This window comes from Salvelinus sp. IW2-2015, unplaced genomic scaffold (assembly GCF_002910315.2).
Source record: "Salvelinus sp. IW2-2015 unplaced genomic scaffold, ASM291031v2 Un_scaffold1850, whole genome shotgun sequence".
NCBI lineage: Eukaryota > Metazoa > Chordata > Actinopteri > Salmoniformes > Salmonidae > Salvelinus > Salvelinus sp. IW2-2015.
The window spans coordinates 144,191-161,236 of NW_019943215.1; positions in this window are offsets into that span (position 1 = coordinate 144,191).

Here is a 17,046-nt window from a genome sequence, read left to right on the forward strand (position 1 = left end):
AATCTAGATAAGTTACTGCACCATTTATTATATATATATCAGCGTTGGTCCTTGCGTTTGCTGCACATTGCCAGGTTGACATGCATCTGATGCTAAAGGCGACGCCTGGCAACGTTCTCTGACAGGCTGAAAGGCGTGTCTACTGTTAAAACAACATGGAGCCTATTGAAATTATAGTTTGTCTTACCTGCTCTCCCTTGGCTTTTGTACCACCCTCTTGTCCTCCATGTCACCACTTGTTGCCTAGCAGCATTCTCTCCACGTCCTCGTTGGCATGCTGAAACACATGTTACAGACTAACTCCAAACCCACACACATCAACAACACCCGGCGCGTCGTCGTACAGACTGACCCCAACAGTCTGTACTATGTGTTGGGGTTAGTTAGTCTGTACTAACTAACCAACAGTTGTACAGACTAACCCCATCATAGTACAGACTAACCCATCATAGTACAGACTAACCCCATCATAGTACAGACTAACCCCATCAAGTACAGACTAACCCATCATAGTACAGACTAACCCCATCATAGTACAGACTAACCCCAATCATAGTACAGACTAACACTATAGACAGACTAACCCATCTGTACAGACTAACCCATCATAGTACAGACTAACCCATCATAGTACAGACTAACCCCATCATAGTACAGACTAACCCATCATAGTACAGACTAACCCCATCATAGTAAGACTAACCCATCATAGTACAGACTAACCCCATCATAGTACAGACTAACCCCATCATAGTACAGACTAACCCCATCATAGTACAGACTAACCGCATCCAGTACAGACTAACCCATCATCGATACAGACTAACCCCATCATAGTACAGACTAACCACATCATAGTACGACTAACCCATCATAGTACAAGACTAACCCCATCATAGTACAGACTAACCCCATCATAGTACAGACTAACCCCATCATAGTAACAGACTTAAAACCCCATCATAGTACAGACTAACCCATCATAGTTACAGACTAACCCCATCATAGTACAGACTAACCCCATCATAGTAAGACTAAACCCATCATAGTACAGACTAACCCCATCATAGTACAGACTACCCCATCATAGTACAGACTAACCCCATCATAGTACAGACTAACCCCATCAATAGTAACAGACTAACCCCATCATAGTACGACTAACCCACATAGTACAGACTAACCCCATCATAATACAGACTAACCCCATCATAGTACAGACCTAACCCCATCATAGTACAGACTAACCCCATCATAGTACGACTACCCATCATAGTACAGACTAACCCCATCATATAGTACAGACTAACCCCATCATAGTACAGGACTAACCCATCATAGTACAGACTAACCCAACATAGTACAGACTAACCCCATCATAGTACAGACTAACCCTCATAGTACAGACTAACCCCATCATAGTACAGACTAACCCATCATAGTACAGACTAACCCATCATAGTACAGACTAACCCCATCATAGTACAGACTAACCCATCATAGTACAGACTAACCCCATCATAGTACAGACTAACCCATCATAGACAGACTAACCCCATCATAGTCCAGACTAACCCATCATAGTACAGACTAACCCCATCATAGTAGCAACATCATAGACAACTACACTCATAGTACGACTAACCCATCATAACAGACTAACCCCAGCATAGTAGACTAACCCCATCATATACAGACTAACCCTCATAGTACAGATACCCCATCATAGTCACAGACTACCCCTCATATACAGACAACCCATCATAGTACACTAAACCCATCATAGTACAAGACTAACCTCATGACAGCTACCCATATGTACAGACTAACCCCTCATAGTAAGACTAACCATCATAGTACAGACTAACCCATCCCAGATCTCTCTGAATGAGGCATGAATGCTTTAGCAGATTCTCTCTCTTCACAACTATATAACGTGTGTCTGTACAGTGTGTGTGTGTGTATGTGTCTGTACAGTGTGTGTGTGTGTGTGTGTGTGTGTGTGTGTGTGTGTGTGTGTGTGTGTGTGTGTGTGTGTACACACTACCTTCAAAAGTTTGGGGTCAGTTAAGAAATGTTTTTGAAAAGAAAAGCACTTTTTTTCTTCCATTAACTTGACAGAAATACAGTGTAGACACTGTTAAAGCTGTAAATGACTATTGTAGCTGGAAACGGCTGACTTTTTATGGAATATCTACATAGGCGTACAGAGGCCCATTATCAGCAACCATCACTCCTGTGTTCCAATGGCACGTTGTGTTAGCTAATCCAAGTTAATCATTTAAAAGGCTAATTGATCATTAGAAACCCTTCTGCAATTATGTTAGCAGAGCTGAAAACTGTTGTCTGATTAAGAAGCAATAAAACTGGCCTTCTTTAGACTAGTTGTGTATCTGGAGTATTAGCATGTGGGCTAAATGGGCCAGAAACAAAGACCTTTCTTCTGAAAACTCGTCAGTCTATTCTTGTCTGAGAATGAAGGCTATTCCATGTGAGAATTGCCAAGAAACTGAAGATCTCGTACAACGCCGTGTACTATTCCCTTCAGAGCAGTGCAACTGGCTCTAACCAGAATAGAAAGAGGAGTGGGAGCCCCGGTGCACAACTTAGCAAGAGGGACAAGTACATTAGAGTGTCTAGTTTGAGAAACAGAATGCCTGCAAGTCTCAACTGGCAGTTCATTAAATAGTACCCGCAAAACCACCAGTCTCAATGTCAACAGTAAAGAGGCGACTCCGGGGTGCTGGCCTTCTTGGCAGAGTTCCTCTGTCAAGTGTCTGTTCTCCTGCCCATCTAATTCTTTTATTGGCCAATCTGAGATACGACTTTTTCTTTGCAACTCTGCCAAGAAGGCCAGCATCCCGGAGTCGCCTCTTCACTGTTGATATTGAGACTGGTGTTTTGCGGGTACTATTAAATGGCATGCAACAATGCTGATAACAGTGCTATTTTCACTTAGCTTCCTAATATAATGACACTATTTTCACTTAGCTTCTTAATATAATGACACTATTTTCACTTAGCTTCTTAATATAATGACACTGTTAGTTTGTGTTTCTTACATCAGCAAACTGCTAGTTTGTCTTTTCTTAGCAAGTTGCCCTAACTCTTGTGAGATGCTAATTGTTAGCCGCTAATGCTAATACATGTACTGAGTCAGAGCAAACGTAGCTAGCTAATACGGCCTGATAATATCAGTGATGGTGTAGACCTAAATCAGCATGTTTGTGCAACAGTATCTTCTAAACCAAAGAGGAATATGCAAAGCAAGAACATGTGAAGTAGCTAAGAGAAAACACGCAATGTAGCCAAAGCTTATAGGGTCACCTAGGAAACACTTATCAACACTTTAGTTCCTACCATGTTACAATAACTCCTCCCTGGCATTTTAAACCGTTGTCATCTCAAACACTGTATTCAAAGYGCCCACTATTATATTAGTACTATAGAATAGTCATTCTATTTCCATGATTCCAACAGTTTTGCTTTAATTCGCAAGTCAAATCCCAATTGCAACATTTGGTTAAAAATAAATCCTAGATTATTTGCCCATATCGTGGCAGTGTGGAAATTCTCTCAATTGAGCAGTGGTGTAAAGTACTTAAGTAGTAACAAAGTATTATTACTTTTTTGGTATCTGTACTTTATTATTTTTATTTTTGACAACTTACTTTTACTTCACTACATTCATTCCTAAAGAAAATGCTGTACATTTTACTCCTTACATTTTYCCTGACACCTAAAAGTACTCATTACATKTGGAATGTTTAGCAGGACAGGAACATGGTCCARTTCACCCTGGTCCTCCCTACTGCCTCTGATCTGGAGGACTCACTAAACAGAGAACATCCCTGGTCATCCCTACTGCCTCTGATCTGGAGGACTCACTAAACAGAGAACATCCCTGGTCCTCCCTACTGCCTCTGATCTGACGGACTCACTAAACAAAGAGATCATTCCCTGGTCCTCCTACTGCTCTGGTCTGGAGACTCACTAAACAGAGAACATCCCTGGGTCCTCCCTACTGCCTCTGATCTGGAGGACTCACTGAAACAGAGAACATCCCTGGCCTCTCCTACTGCCCTGGTCTGGAGACTCAACTAAAGCAGAGAACATCCCTGGTCCTCCCTACTGCCTCTGGGTCTGGAGGCACTCACTAAACAGAGAACATCCCTGTGTCTCCTATGCCTCTGATCTGGGGACTCAACCTAACCAGACACATCCTTGTCCTACCCTACTGCTCATGGTTGGAGGACTCACTAAACAGAGAACAGTCCCTGGTCCTCCCTACTGCCCTTCTGGTCTGGAGGACTCCTAAACACAGACAGTCCCTGGTATCCCTACTGCCGTCTGATCTGGAGGACTCACTAAAACAGCGAAATTCCCTGGTCCTCCACTACTTGCCTCTGATCTGACGGACTACTAAACAGAGAAACAATCCCTGGTCTCTTACTGCCTCTGTCCTGGAGGACTTCCTAAACAGAGACTCCTTTGGTCCTCCTACTGCCTCTGATCTGGAGGACTCACTAACAGTAGAACATCCCCTGGTCTCCCTACTGCCTCTGGTCTGGAGATCACTAAACAGAGAATCCCTGGTCCTGCCCTACTGCCTCTGGTCTGGAGGACTACTAAACAGAGAAATCCTGGTCCTCCTACTGCCTCTTGATCTGGTAGGACTCACTAAACAGACAACATTCCCTGGTCCTCCCTACTGCCCTCTGGTACTGGAGGTCCTAAAACAGCAGAACATCCTGGTACCTCCTACTGCCTCTGGTCGGAGGACTCACTAAACAGAGGAACATCCCCTTTGGTCCTCCTTATAGCCTCTGTTATCTGGAGGACTCACTAAACAGAGAACGTCCCTGTCCTCCCTTACTGCTTCTGGTCTGGAGGGACTCAATTAAAAGAGAACATCCCTGGTCATCCCTACTGCCTCTGGTCTGGCAGGTCTCACTAAACAGAGAACATCCTGGTCTCCTACTGCTCTGATCTGGAGGACTCACTAAACAGACCAACATCCTGGGTCTCCCTACTGCTACTGGTCTGAGGACTCCACTAAACAGAAGAACAATCCCTGGTCGCTCCCTACGCTCTGTCTGGAGGACTCACTAAAACAAGAGAACATCCCTGGTCCTCCCTACTGCTCTGATCTGGAGGACTCAGCTAAACAGAGAACATCCCTGGTCCTCCTACTGGCCTTCTGATCTGGAGGAACTCACTAAACAGACAACATCCCTGGGTCCTTCCCTACTGCCTCTTGGTCTGGAGACTCACTTAACAGAAGAACATCTGGTCCTCCCTACTGCCTTGGTCTGAGGATCACTAAACAGAGAACATCCCTGGTCCTCCTTACTGCTCTGATCTGGAGGACTCACTACAAGAACGTCGCCTGGTCCTCCTATGCCTCCTGTCTGGAGGGACTCACTAAACAGAGAAATCCCTGGTTCCCCTACTGCTCTGGGGTCTGGAGTCTCACTAAACAGAGAACATCACCTGGTCCTCCCTACTGCCTCTGGTCTGGAGGACTCACTAAACAGAGAACATCCTGGTCATCCTACTGCCTCTGGTCTGGAGGACCTCACTAAACAAGAACATCCTGGTCCATCCCTACTGCCCTCTGATCTTGGAGGACTCACTAAAGAGAAACATCCGCTGGTCCTCCTACTGCTCTGAATCTGGAGGACTCATAAACAGAGAACATCCTGGTCCTCCTAAACTGCTTGATCTGGAGGACTCACTAAACAAGAGAACATCCCTGGTCCTCCCTAACTGCCTCTGGTCTGGAGGACTCACTATTAACAGAGTAACATCCCTGGTCTCCCTACTGCTCTGATCTGGAGACTTCACTAACAAGAACATGCCTGGTCCTCACTACTGCCTCTGGTCTGGAGGACTCACTAAACAGAGAACATCCTGGTCCTCCCTACTGCCTCTGAATTGGAGGACTCACTAAACAGAGAACATCCTGGTCCTCCCTTAACTGGCCTCTGATCTGGAGGAACTCACTAACAGAGGTAACATCCCTGGTCCTCCCTACTGCCTCTGATCTGGAGGACTCACTAAACAGAGAACATCACCTGGGTCCTCCTTACTGCCTCTGGTCTGGAGGACTCACTAAACAGAGCACATCTGGTCATCCTACTGGCCTCTGATCTGGAGGACTCACTAAACAGAGAACATCCCCTGTCATCCTATGTCTGATCTGGAGGACTCACTAAACAGAGAACATCCCTGGTCCTCCCCTACTGCCTCTGATCTGGAGGGTCTCACTAAACAGAGAACAATCCCTGGTCCTCCCTACTGCCTCGATCTGGAGGACTCACTAAACAGAGAACATCCCTGTCCTCTCTACTGCCTCTGGATCTGGAGGACTCACTAAGCAGAGAACATCCCTGGTCATCCCTACTTGCTTCTGTGTCCTGTGACGGACTCACTAACAGACGAACATCCCTGGTTCCTCCTACTTGCTCTGATCTGGAGGACTCTCACTAAACGAGAACATCCCTGGTTCCATCCCTACTCCGCCCTCTGGTCTGGAGAACTCCTAAACAGAGAACATCCTGTCCTCCTACTGCCTCTGATCTGGAGGGCTCACTAAACAGGAGAACTCCCTGGTCCTCCTACTGCCTCTGTCTGGAAGGACTCACTAACAGAGAACATCCCTGGTCTCCTACTGCCTCTGATCTGGTTGACTCACTAACAGGAACTTCCTGGTCCTCCCTACTCCGCTCTGCCATCTGGGACTCACATAAAACAGAGCACATCCTCTGGTCCCCTCCTACTGCCTCTGATCTGGTGGACTCCACTAAACCGCGAACATCCCTGGTCCACCTACTGCCTCTGATTGGTGGAGCTCACTAACAGAGAACATCCCTGGTCCTCCCTACTGCTCTGATCTGGAGGACTCACTAAACAGAGAACCATCCTGGTTCCTCCCATAATGCTCTGGTCTGGGACTCCACTAAACAGAGAAACATCCCTGGTCCTGCCTACTGGCCTCTGATCTGGAGGATCACTAAACAGCGAACGTCGCTGGTCCTCCCTACTGCCTTCTGGTCTGGAGGATCCTAAACAGAGAACATCCTGTCATCCCTACTGCCTCTGGTCTGGAGGTCTCACTAAACAGAGAAATCTGGTCCTCCCTACTGCCTCTGGTCTGGAGGAATCACTAAAGAGAACACCTGGTCATCCCTACTGCCTCTGGTCTGGAGACTCACTCAACAGAGAACATCCCTGGTCATCCCTACTGCCTCCATGATCTGAGGACTCACTAAACAGAGAACATCCCTGGTCGCTCCCTACTGCCTCTGATCTGGCGGACTCACTAAACAGAGAACATCCTGGTCTCCCTACTGCCTCTGATGCTGGAGGACTCACTAAACAGAGAACATCCTGGTCCTCCCTAACTGCCTCTGGTCTGGAGGACTCACTATACAGAGAACATCCCCTGGTCCTCCCTACTGTCTCTGATCTGGAGGACTCACTTAAACGAGAACATCCGCGCTGTTCCCTACTGCCTCTGGTCTGGAGGACTCATAACAGGAATCCCTGGTTCCTCCTACTGCCTCTGATCTGGAGGACTCACTAAACAGAGAACATCCTGTCCTCCCTACTGCCTCTGAATCTGGAGGACTCACTAACAGAGCACATCCTGGTCCTCCCTACTGCCTCTGATCTGGAGGACTCCACTAACAGAGAACATTCCTGGTCCTCCCTCTGCCACTTGTTTTAACCCGGTGTAGGGTCACCACTTGGGCTTAGTGTTACCGCCCTTGTCAGCACGAACGTTTACTGGACACAGACGAACAATGCCAATACGTTGGCATCCCTACTTGTCGTACTTCCATGATGACTTGTGAGGACTCGACTAATCAGAATTGAATTCGTGCCCTGGCTCGCCACCTCCCAGCTTGGTCTGATGGATGGCACCATAACAATGAAAAATTCCCGGTCACATCTCCGGTACGCGTCGCCTCTCTGAATTGGATGGTACTCACTAAAGCAGCCAGACCACTCCCTCAGGTACTCCCTGGACGTCCCCGCCCCTCGATTTCCTGGAGGACTCTTACTAAAAAAAGTCTCCTCTCTTTACTCTCTGCCGCTGTGATTCTGAGGATTCAATTAAAAAAGCAACATCCTGGTCACATGACCACTGTCTGCACATTGCTCTCTGGCTCTGAGAGAGCCTCCACAAATCGAGAGGCAACACTCCTGTGTCTCTCGTACTGCCTGCTTGCTACTACCCCGTATATTCTTGTCTTCTTTCCTTTTTCTTCGCTCGCCTACAATATCAAAAAAATTTCAAATACCACTCTATATCGGAAAATTAGGGAATAAAGGAGGAAAAAAGAGTAGAGATACGCATTCAGGAGGTCAGTAGGGAGGTACCAGGGATTGCTTCTCTGTTTAGTGAGTTCCCAGACGCAGAGGGTCTAGTAGGGATGACCAGGATGTTCTCTTGTTTCTAGTGAGTCATCTTGTCTTTCCAGACCAGAGGTCAGTGAGAGGACAGGGATGTTTCTCTGTTTAGTGAGTCCTCCACCGCATCTACGAGGCAGTAGGGAGGACCAGGTTGATGTGCTTTGCCTCTTATGTCACTTACAGTGAGACCGTCTTAGATTAGAGGCACGTGAGGGGCGCCCACCAGGGATGTTCTCTGTTTAGTGAAGTCCTCCAATCAAGAGGCTAGTAGGATGACCAGGGATCTCTATTGTCTTAGTGAGTCTCACAGCATCAGCAGGCAAGCTACCTGGACGCCATCGGCCACCTCAGCGGATGATTCTCTGTTTAGTGAGTCCTCCAGAGCAGGGAGTATGGATGCCAAGTTTGTTTAGGAAGTCAGATCCAGACCGAGGAAGATGAGATTCTCTGTTGTAGTGAGTCCTCCAGACAGAGGCAGTAGGAGAACCACGGGATGTTCTCTGGTTTAGTGATCGCTCACTCAAGATCAAGAGCGAGTAGGTGACGGACCAGGCGATGTTCTCTCGTTTGAGCCTGAGTCCTCACAGACTCAGGAGGCGGATGTAGAAGGAGGACCAGGATTTGTCGCTGTTTAGTGAGTCCTCCAGATCAGAGGCGGACACGTAGGGAGGACCAGCCCGATGTTCTCATGTTTAGTTGAGTCCTCCAGACCAGAGGCCAGTTACTGGGAGGAACCGGATCTGTCTTTTAGTGTGGAATTCCTCTCCAGAGTTCCACCAAAGTGAGACAGACAGCGATGTTTCGTCTAGTGGTGTATCTGTCCAGGATCCAGTCTGCAGAGAAGGCGAGGCGAGGAAGGATAGTTCTCTGTCTTGAGTGAGTCCTCAATCAGTAGGCAGTAGGAGGACCAGGGATGTGTTCTCTGATTTTATGCTGGAGTCCTCCAGATCAAGGGCAAGTTAAGGGAGGACCAGGGATGTCTCTTGTTAGTATGAGTCTCCCAGATCAGAAGGCAGTAGGATCTGACCAGGGATGTTTCTCTGTTTAGTGTAGTTCACGCTCCAACAGAGGCGAGTAGGCATGACCTTCGGGATTGTTCGTACATGTTTAGGTGAGCTCCTCCAACCAGAGCAGTAGGGAGGACCAGGATGTTCCTTATGTTATGTGAGACCTCCAGACAGAGGCAGTAGGGAATGCCCAGGGCAATCGTCTCTCTGTTTAGTGAGTCCTCTCAGAGCGCTACAGCGGGCGGATAGGGCGGACCATTGACGATCTCTTCGTTTAGTGTAGTCCCTGCCAGATCAGAAGGCAGTAGGAGATGCACCGTAGCATGTTCTCGTTAGTGAGTCCTCCGAGACCACGAGCGCAAGTAGGGACGACAGTGGAATTTCTTGCTGTTTAGTGCGACTCCTCCAGATCAGCAGGCAGTACGGCGAGGACCAGGAGATGTTCTCTGTTTAGCGACGTCCACCACGCATCTAGAGCAGGTAGGAGACCAGGGATGTTCTCTGTTTAGTGGCAATCCATTCCAGAATCAGAGCGCAAGTAGGGAGGACCATAGGGATGTTCTCCTGTTAGTGAGGTCCTTCCAACAGATCAGACCCATAGCGTAGCAGTAGCGCGAGGACGCAGGGATGTTCTCTGTTTAGTGAGGTCCACCAGATCATGAGCAGTAGGTTGAGACCAGGGATCGTTCTCTGCGGTTTTATATAGTCCCTCCACGACCAGTAGGCACGTAGGAAGGCCGGATTTCTCCTGTTTAGTGAGTCCTATCCGATTCGCGATGGCATGTAGAAGAGAGGAACCACTTAGGGACGTGATTCTCTGTTTAGTGACGTCTCTCCAGTACCAAGGCGCAGTCAGGGATGTCACAGCCGGATGTTCCTTGTCTTTAGAGTGAGCTCTCCCAGATCAGAGGCAAAGTAAGGGCCGGACAACAGGCATGTTTTCTCCTGTTTAAGTAGTCCTCCAGACCAGCGGCAGTAAGGGATACCAAGGGATATGCTCTCTGTTCTAGTGCCGTCTCTCCAGATGGCAAGACAGGCATAAGAGAGGACAGGATGTTTCCTCTGTTTAGTGAGTCCGTCACAGATCCAGAGCATGTAAGGGAGGACCCATAGCGATGTCTCTCTGTTTTAGTTGCAGGACACTCCAGATCCAGAGGCAGTAGCGAGGACCGAGGATGTTCTTCTGTTTAGATGCGCTTCCTCCAGAATCAAGAGGTCAGTAGATGACCGGGATGTTCTCTGTTTAGTGAGTCTCCAGAATCAGAGGCGTAGGGATGACCCTAGGGATGTTCTCTTTAGTGTAGTCCTTCCAACCAACGCACGCTAGCGAGGACCAAGGGTTATGTTCTCTTTTAAGTTGAGTCCTCCAGATCAGAGGCAGTAGTGGAGGACCCAGGAGTTCTCTGTTTAGTGAGTCTCAGTATCAGAGGCATTAGGGAGGACCAGGAGTGTTCTCTGTTTAGTGAGTCCTCCTTAGATCACGAGGCAGTTTAGGAGGACCAGGGACTGATTCTTTCCTGTTCTACGTGATTCCTCCAGACCCAAGCAACGTCAGGGAGGACCAGGGAGTTCATCTGTTTAGTGAGTCCTCCAGATGCAGAGGTCAGTCAGGTTAGGACCAGGGATGTTCTGTTTAGTGAGGTCCTCCAGACCAGAAGGCCAGTAAGGAGGACCACGGCGATGTCTCTCTGTTATACGTGAGTCCTCCATATCAGAGGCAGTAGCGAGGACCAGGATGTTCTCTGTTCTATGTGCGATCTCCAGAATCAGAAGGCAGTAGAGGACCCAAGGGTGTTCTCTGTTTAGTGAGTCCCGCCAGATCAGAGGCCAGTAGGTGGATGACCCGGGATGTTCTCTTTTCGTGAGTCCTCCAGACCAGAGGCAAGTAGGATGATGACCAGGGATGTTCTCTGTTTAGTGATCCTCCACGACCAGAGGCAGTAGGGAGGACCAGGTTATGTCTCTGTTTTAGTGAGACCTCCAGACAGAGGCAGTAGGGATCACCCCAGGGATGTCTCTGTTTAGTGTCCGTTCAGACCAGAAGGCAGTAGGGAGGACCAGGGACGTTCCTCTTGCTTTACAGTGAGTCTCCAGACCAGAGCAGTAGGGAGGACCAGGATGTTCTCTGTTTAGTGAGCTCTCTCCAGACCAGAGGCAGCAGGGCAGGCCAGGGACTTCGTCTCTTCTGTCTTAGTGAGTCTCCAGACAGAGGCAGTAGGCGAGGACCAGGGATGATTGTTGTTTAGTGAGTCCTCCAGATCAGACGGCAGTAGGGGAAGGACCAGGGATGTTCTCTGTTTAGTGAGGTCCTCCAGATCAGAGGCAGTAGGGAGGTACGCAGGGACTGTTCTCTGTTGAGTGAGTCCTCCAGATCAGAGGCAGTAGGGAGGAAGGATGTTCCGTTTAGTGAGCTTCCCAGACCAGAGCAGTAGGCGAGGACCAGGGATGTTATGATCTGTTATGGTCTCCAGATCAGAGGCCAGATAGAGCGAGAGCCAGGATGTTCTCTTTTAGTGAGACCTCCAGACCAGAGGCATAGGGATCGACCAGGGCATTTCTCTGGTAGTGCAGTCCTCCAGACAGAGGCAGAGGCAGGCCAGGGACGTTCTCTGATTTAGTGAGTCCTCACCAGATCAGAGGCGAGAGGGAGAACTAGGGATGTTCTCTGTTTAGGTGATCCTCCAGACCAGAAGGCAGAGGGAGGACCAGGGATGGTCTCTGTTTAGTGAGTCCTCCAGACAGGAGCAGTAGGAGGAACCTAGGGATGTTGTCATTGTTTAGTGAGATCCTCCAGATCAGAGGCAGTGATGGGAGGACCAGGGATGGTTCTCTTGTTTAGTGAGTCTCTCAGAGCCAGAGGCAGTAGGGAGGACAGGGATGTCTCTGTTTTAGTGAAGTCCTCCAGATCCAGAGTCAGTAGGGAGGACCAGGGATGATTCTCTGTTGAGTGATGTCCTCCAGATCAGAGGCAGTAGGAGGACCAGGGATGTCTCTGTTTAAGTGAGTCCTCCGACCAGATGGCAGTTAGGGAGGACCAGGGATGTTCTCTGTTAGTGAGTCCGTCAAGATCAGAGGCAGTAGGAGACGACAGGGATGTTCCTCTGGTTTAAGTGAGTCTCCAGATCAGAGGCAGTTAGGGATGCACCAGGATGTCTCTGTTTCAGTGAGGTCCTCACCATGACAGAAGGACAGTAGAGCGACAGGATGTTTCCTGTTAGTGAGTCCTCAGACCAGAGGCAGTAGGGGAGGACCAGGGATGTTGTCTGTTTAGTGAGTCCTCCAATTCAGAGGCCGAGTATGGGGGAACCATGGATGTTTCTCGTGTTTAGTGAGCTCCTCCAGACCAGAGGCATAGGGTGACCAGGATTGCTTCTCTGTTTAGTGAGTCCTCCAGACCAAGAGCGATAGGAGGACCAGGGATGTTCTCTGTTAGTGAGTCCTCCAGATCAGAGGCCAGTACGGGAGGACCAGGGATGTTCTCTCTGTTTAGTGAGCTCCTCCAGGACCAGAGGCAGTAGGAGAGGACCACGGGATGTTCTCTGCTTTGTGAGTCCCCGTCAGATCGTAGGCAGTAGGGAGGACCAGGGATGTCTCTGTTTAGTGAGTCCTCCAGATCAGAGCGCAGTAGGGATGACCAGGGATGTTCTCTGTTTTAGTGAGTCCTCCAGATCAGAGCCAGTAGGGAGGACCAGGGGAACTGACCATGTTCCTGTCTGCTAAACATTCCACATGTAATGATATTTTTAGGTGTCAGGGAAAATGTCAGAGTAAAATGTACAGCAATTTTCTTTAGGATGAATGTAGTGAAGTAAAGTAAAGTTGTCAAATAAAAATAATAAAGTACAGATACCAAAAAGTAATAATACTGTTGTTACTACTTAAGTACTTTACACCACTGCTCAATTGAGAGAAATTTCCACACTGCCACGATATGGGAAATATCGTAGGATTTTTTTTAACCAAATGTTGCATATTGGGATTTGACTTGCGAAATTAAAGCAAAACTGTTGAATCATGGAAATAGAATGACTATTCATAGTACTAATATAATAGTGGGCGCTTTGAATACAGTGTTTTGATGATGACAAACGGTTTAAAATGCCAGGGAGGAGTTATTGTAACATGGTAGAACTAAAGTGTTTGATAAGTGTTTCCTAGGTGACCCTATAGAGCTTTGGCTACATTGCGTGTTTTCTCTTAGCTACTTCACATGTTCTTGCTTGCATATTCTCTTTGGATTTAGAAGATTCACTGTTGCACAAACCATGCTGATTTAGGTCTATCACACCTCATTGATATTATCAGGCAGCGTATTACTAGCTACGTTTGCTCTGACTCAGTACATGTATTACGCATTAGCGCCGCTAACAATTAGCATCTCACAGAGGACTTAGGCGCAACCTTGCTGAAGAAAAGACAAACAGAGTTTGCTGATGTAAGAGAACACAAGCTAACAGTGTCATTATATTTAGAAGCTAAGGTGAAAATACGTGTCATTATATTAAGAGCTAAGTGAAATAGTGTCATTTAATCAGGAAGCTAAGTGAAAATAGCCACTGTTATCAGCATTGTTGCATGCCATTTAAATAGTAACCCAGCAAAACCCAGTCTCAATATCAACAGTGAAGAGGCGACTCGGGATGTGGTGCCTTCTTGGCGAGTTGCAAGAAATAAGGTCGTACTCAGATTGGGCCAATAAAAGATTAAGATGGGCAGGAGAACAGACACTGGACAGAGGAACTCTGCCAAGAAGGCCAGCACCTCCGCGGAGTCGCTCTTTCCTGTTGACATTGAGACTGGTCGTTTCGCGGGTATCTTTAATGAACGTGCAGTTGAGGACTTGCGAGCATCTGTCTTCAAACTAGACCTCACTAATGTACTTGTCCCTGCCTACACTGTGCACCGGGGGCCTCCCACTCCTCTTCTATTCTGGTTAGAGCAGTTTGGCACTCTTCTGAGGGAATAGTACACCGCGTTGTAACGAGAATCTTCAGTTTCTTGGCAATTTCTCTTCACTGAATAGCCTTCATCTTTCTCAGGAACAAGCATAACTGACGATTTTCAGAAGAAAGGTCCTTTGTGTTTCTGGCCATTTTGAGCCCACATCTAATCTATCCAGATACACAACTAGTATAAGAGGCCAGTTTTATTGCTTCTTTAATCAGACAATACAGTTTTAGCTCTGCTAACTATAATTGCAGAAGGGTTTTCTAATGATCAATTAGCCTTTTAAATGATTAACTTTGGATTAGCTAACACAGAGTGCCATTCTTGGCACAGGAGTGATGGTTGCTGATAATGGGCCTCTGTACGCCTATGTAGATATCTCGATAAAAAGTCAGCCGTTTCCAGCTAACATAGTCATTTACAGCTTTACAGTGTCTACACTGTTTTCTGATCAAGTTAATGGCAAGAAAAGTGCTTTGTTCTTTCAAAAACATTTCTAATGACCCCAAACTTTTGAATGGTAGTAGTGTACACACACAACACACACACCACACACACACACACACACACAAACACGTTCTTCTCACCAGCACACACACTGTACAGACACATAACACACACACACTGTACAGACACACGTTAATATAGTTGTGAAGAGAGAGAATCCTGCTAAAGCATTCAATTGCCTCTTTCAGAGAGATGCTGGGATGGTTAGTTCTGTACTATGATGGGGTATCCTGTACTGATAGGGGTTTAGTCTGTACTATGATGGGTTAGTTCTGTACTATGATGGGTTAGTCTGTACTAATGTGGTTAGTCTGTATATGAGGGGTTAGTCTGTATTATGATGGGGTTAGTCCTGTACTATGATGGGGTTAGTCTGTACTATGATGGGGTTAGTCTGTACTATGATGGGGTTAGTCTACTATGAGGGGTTAGTCTGTATTATGCATCGGGGTTAGTCTGTACTATGATGGGGTTAGTCTGTACTATGATGGGTTAGTCTATATGATGGGGTTAGTTTCTGTACTTATGGTGGAGTTGTCTGTACTATGATGGGGTTATTGCTCTGTACTATGATGGGGTTAGTCTGTACTATGATGGGGTTAGTCTGTACTATGATTGGGGTTGTCTGTTACTATGATGGGGTTTAGTCTGTACTTGATGGGTTAGTCTGTCATGTAGGTCTAGTCTGTACTATGATGGGGTTGTCTGTACTTTATGATGGGTTAGTCTGTACTATGATGGGGTTAGTCTGTACTAATGTCTTTGGGGTTGATCTGTCTTGATGGGTAGTCTTCCACGTCATGATGGGTGTTACAGTCTGTATTATGATGGGGTTAGTCCCTGGTACTATGATGGGGTTAGTCTGTACTATGATGGGTTAGTCAGTCTGTTATTGCTGTTAGTGTATTTGAGGGTTAGCTCTGTCGTACTCCATGATGGGTAGTCGTATATGATGGCGGATTAGTCTTGTATATGATTGGGGTTAGTCTGTACTATGATGGGGTCTGTCGTACTATGATGGGGTTAGTCTGTACTATGATGGGGTTAGTCTGTACTATGATGGGGTGTTAGTCTGTTTTTTATGATGGGGTTAGTCTGTACTATGATGGGTTTAGTCTGTACTATGATGTGTGGGGTTAGTCTGTACTATGATGGGTTAGGCTCTGTTACTATGATGGGGTTGTCTGTACTATGATGGGTAAGTTTCTGGTACTATGAATGGGTTGGTTAAGTCCTGTACTATGATGGGGTTAGTCCTGTACTATTAGCTGGGGTTAGTCTGTATACTATGATGCTGTAGTATGGGGTTAGTCTGTACTATGATGGGGTTATCTGTACTATGTGGGGTTTAAGTTCCTGTTACTATGATGGGGTTAGTCTGTACTATGATGGGGTTAGTCTGTACTATGATGGGTTAGTCCTGTTACTATGATGGGGTTATGTCTGTACTATGATGGTTAGTCTGTACATGATGGGTTAGTCTGTACTATGATGTGGTAGTCTGTACTATGATGGGGTTAGTCTGTACTATGATGGGGATTAGTCTGTACTATTGATGGGGTTAGTCTGTCTGATGATGCGGAGTTTACTTCATGATGGGGTTAGTCTGTCTATGATGGGTGTCTTCTGTTGCTGTACTATTGAATGGGTAGTGACAGATGGTCTGTACTATGATGGGGTTAGTTCTGTATAGATGGTATTCTTATGTGTTTAGTCTGTACTATGATGGGGTTACGTCCTGTAAAGACTGTTTCGGTTAGTTCGTACAGATAACTAACCCAACACATAGTTACGACTGGTTGGGGTCAGTCTGTTCGACACGCGCCGGGGTGTTGTGTGAATGTGTTGGAGGTTGGAGTTCAGCTTGTATACATGGTTTCAGCATGCACAACGAGGACCTGGAGAGAATGCTGAATAGGCACAATGCTGACATGGAGGACAGAGGGTTGGTAACCCAAAGCCAACGGGAGAGCAGGTAAAAGACAAACTATAATTTCAATAGGCTCCATGTTGTTTTAACAGTTAGACAAGCCTTCAGCCTGTCAAGAGAAGTTGCCAGGGTTCGCTTTAGCATCAGATGCAATGTCAACCTGCAATGTGCAGTCAAAGCGCAAAGACACGCTTATTATATATAATAAATGGTGCAGTAACTTATCTAGGATTT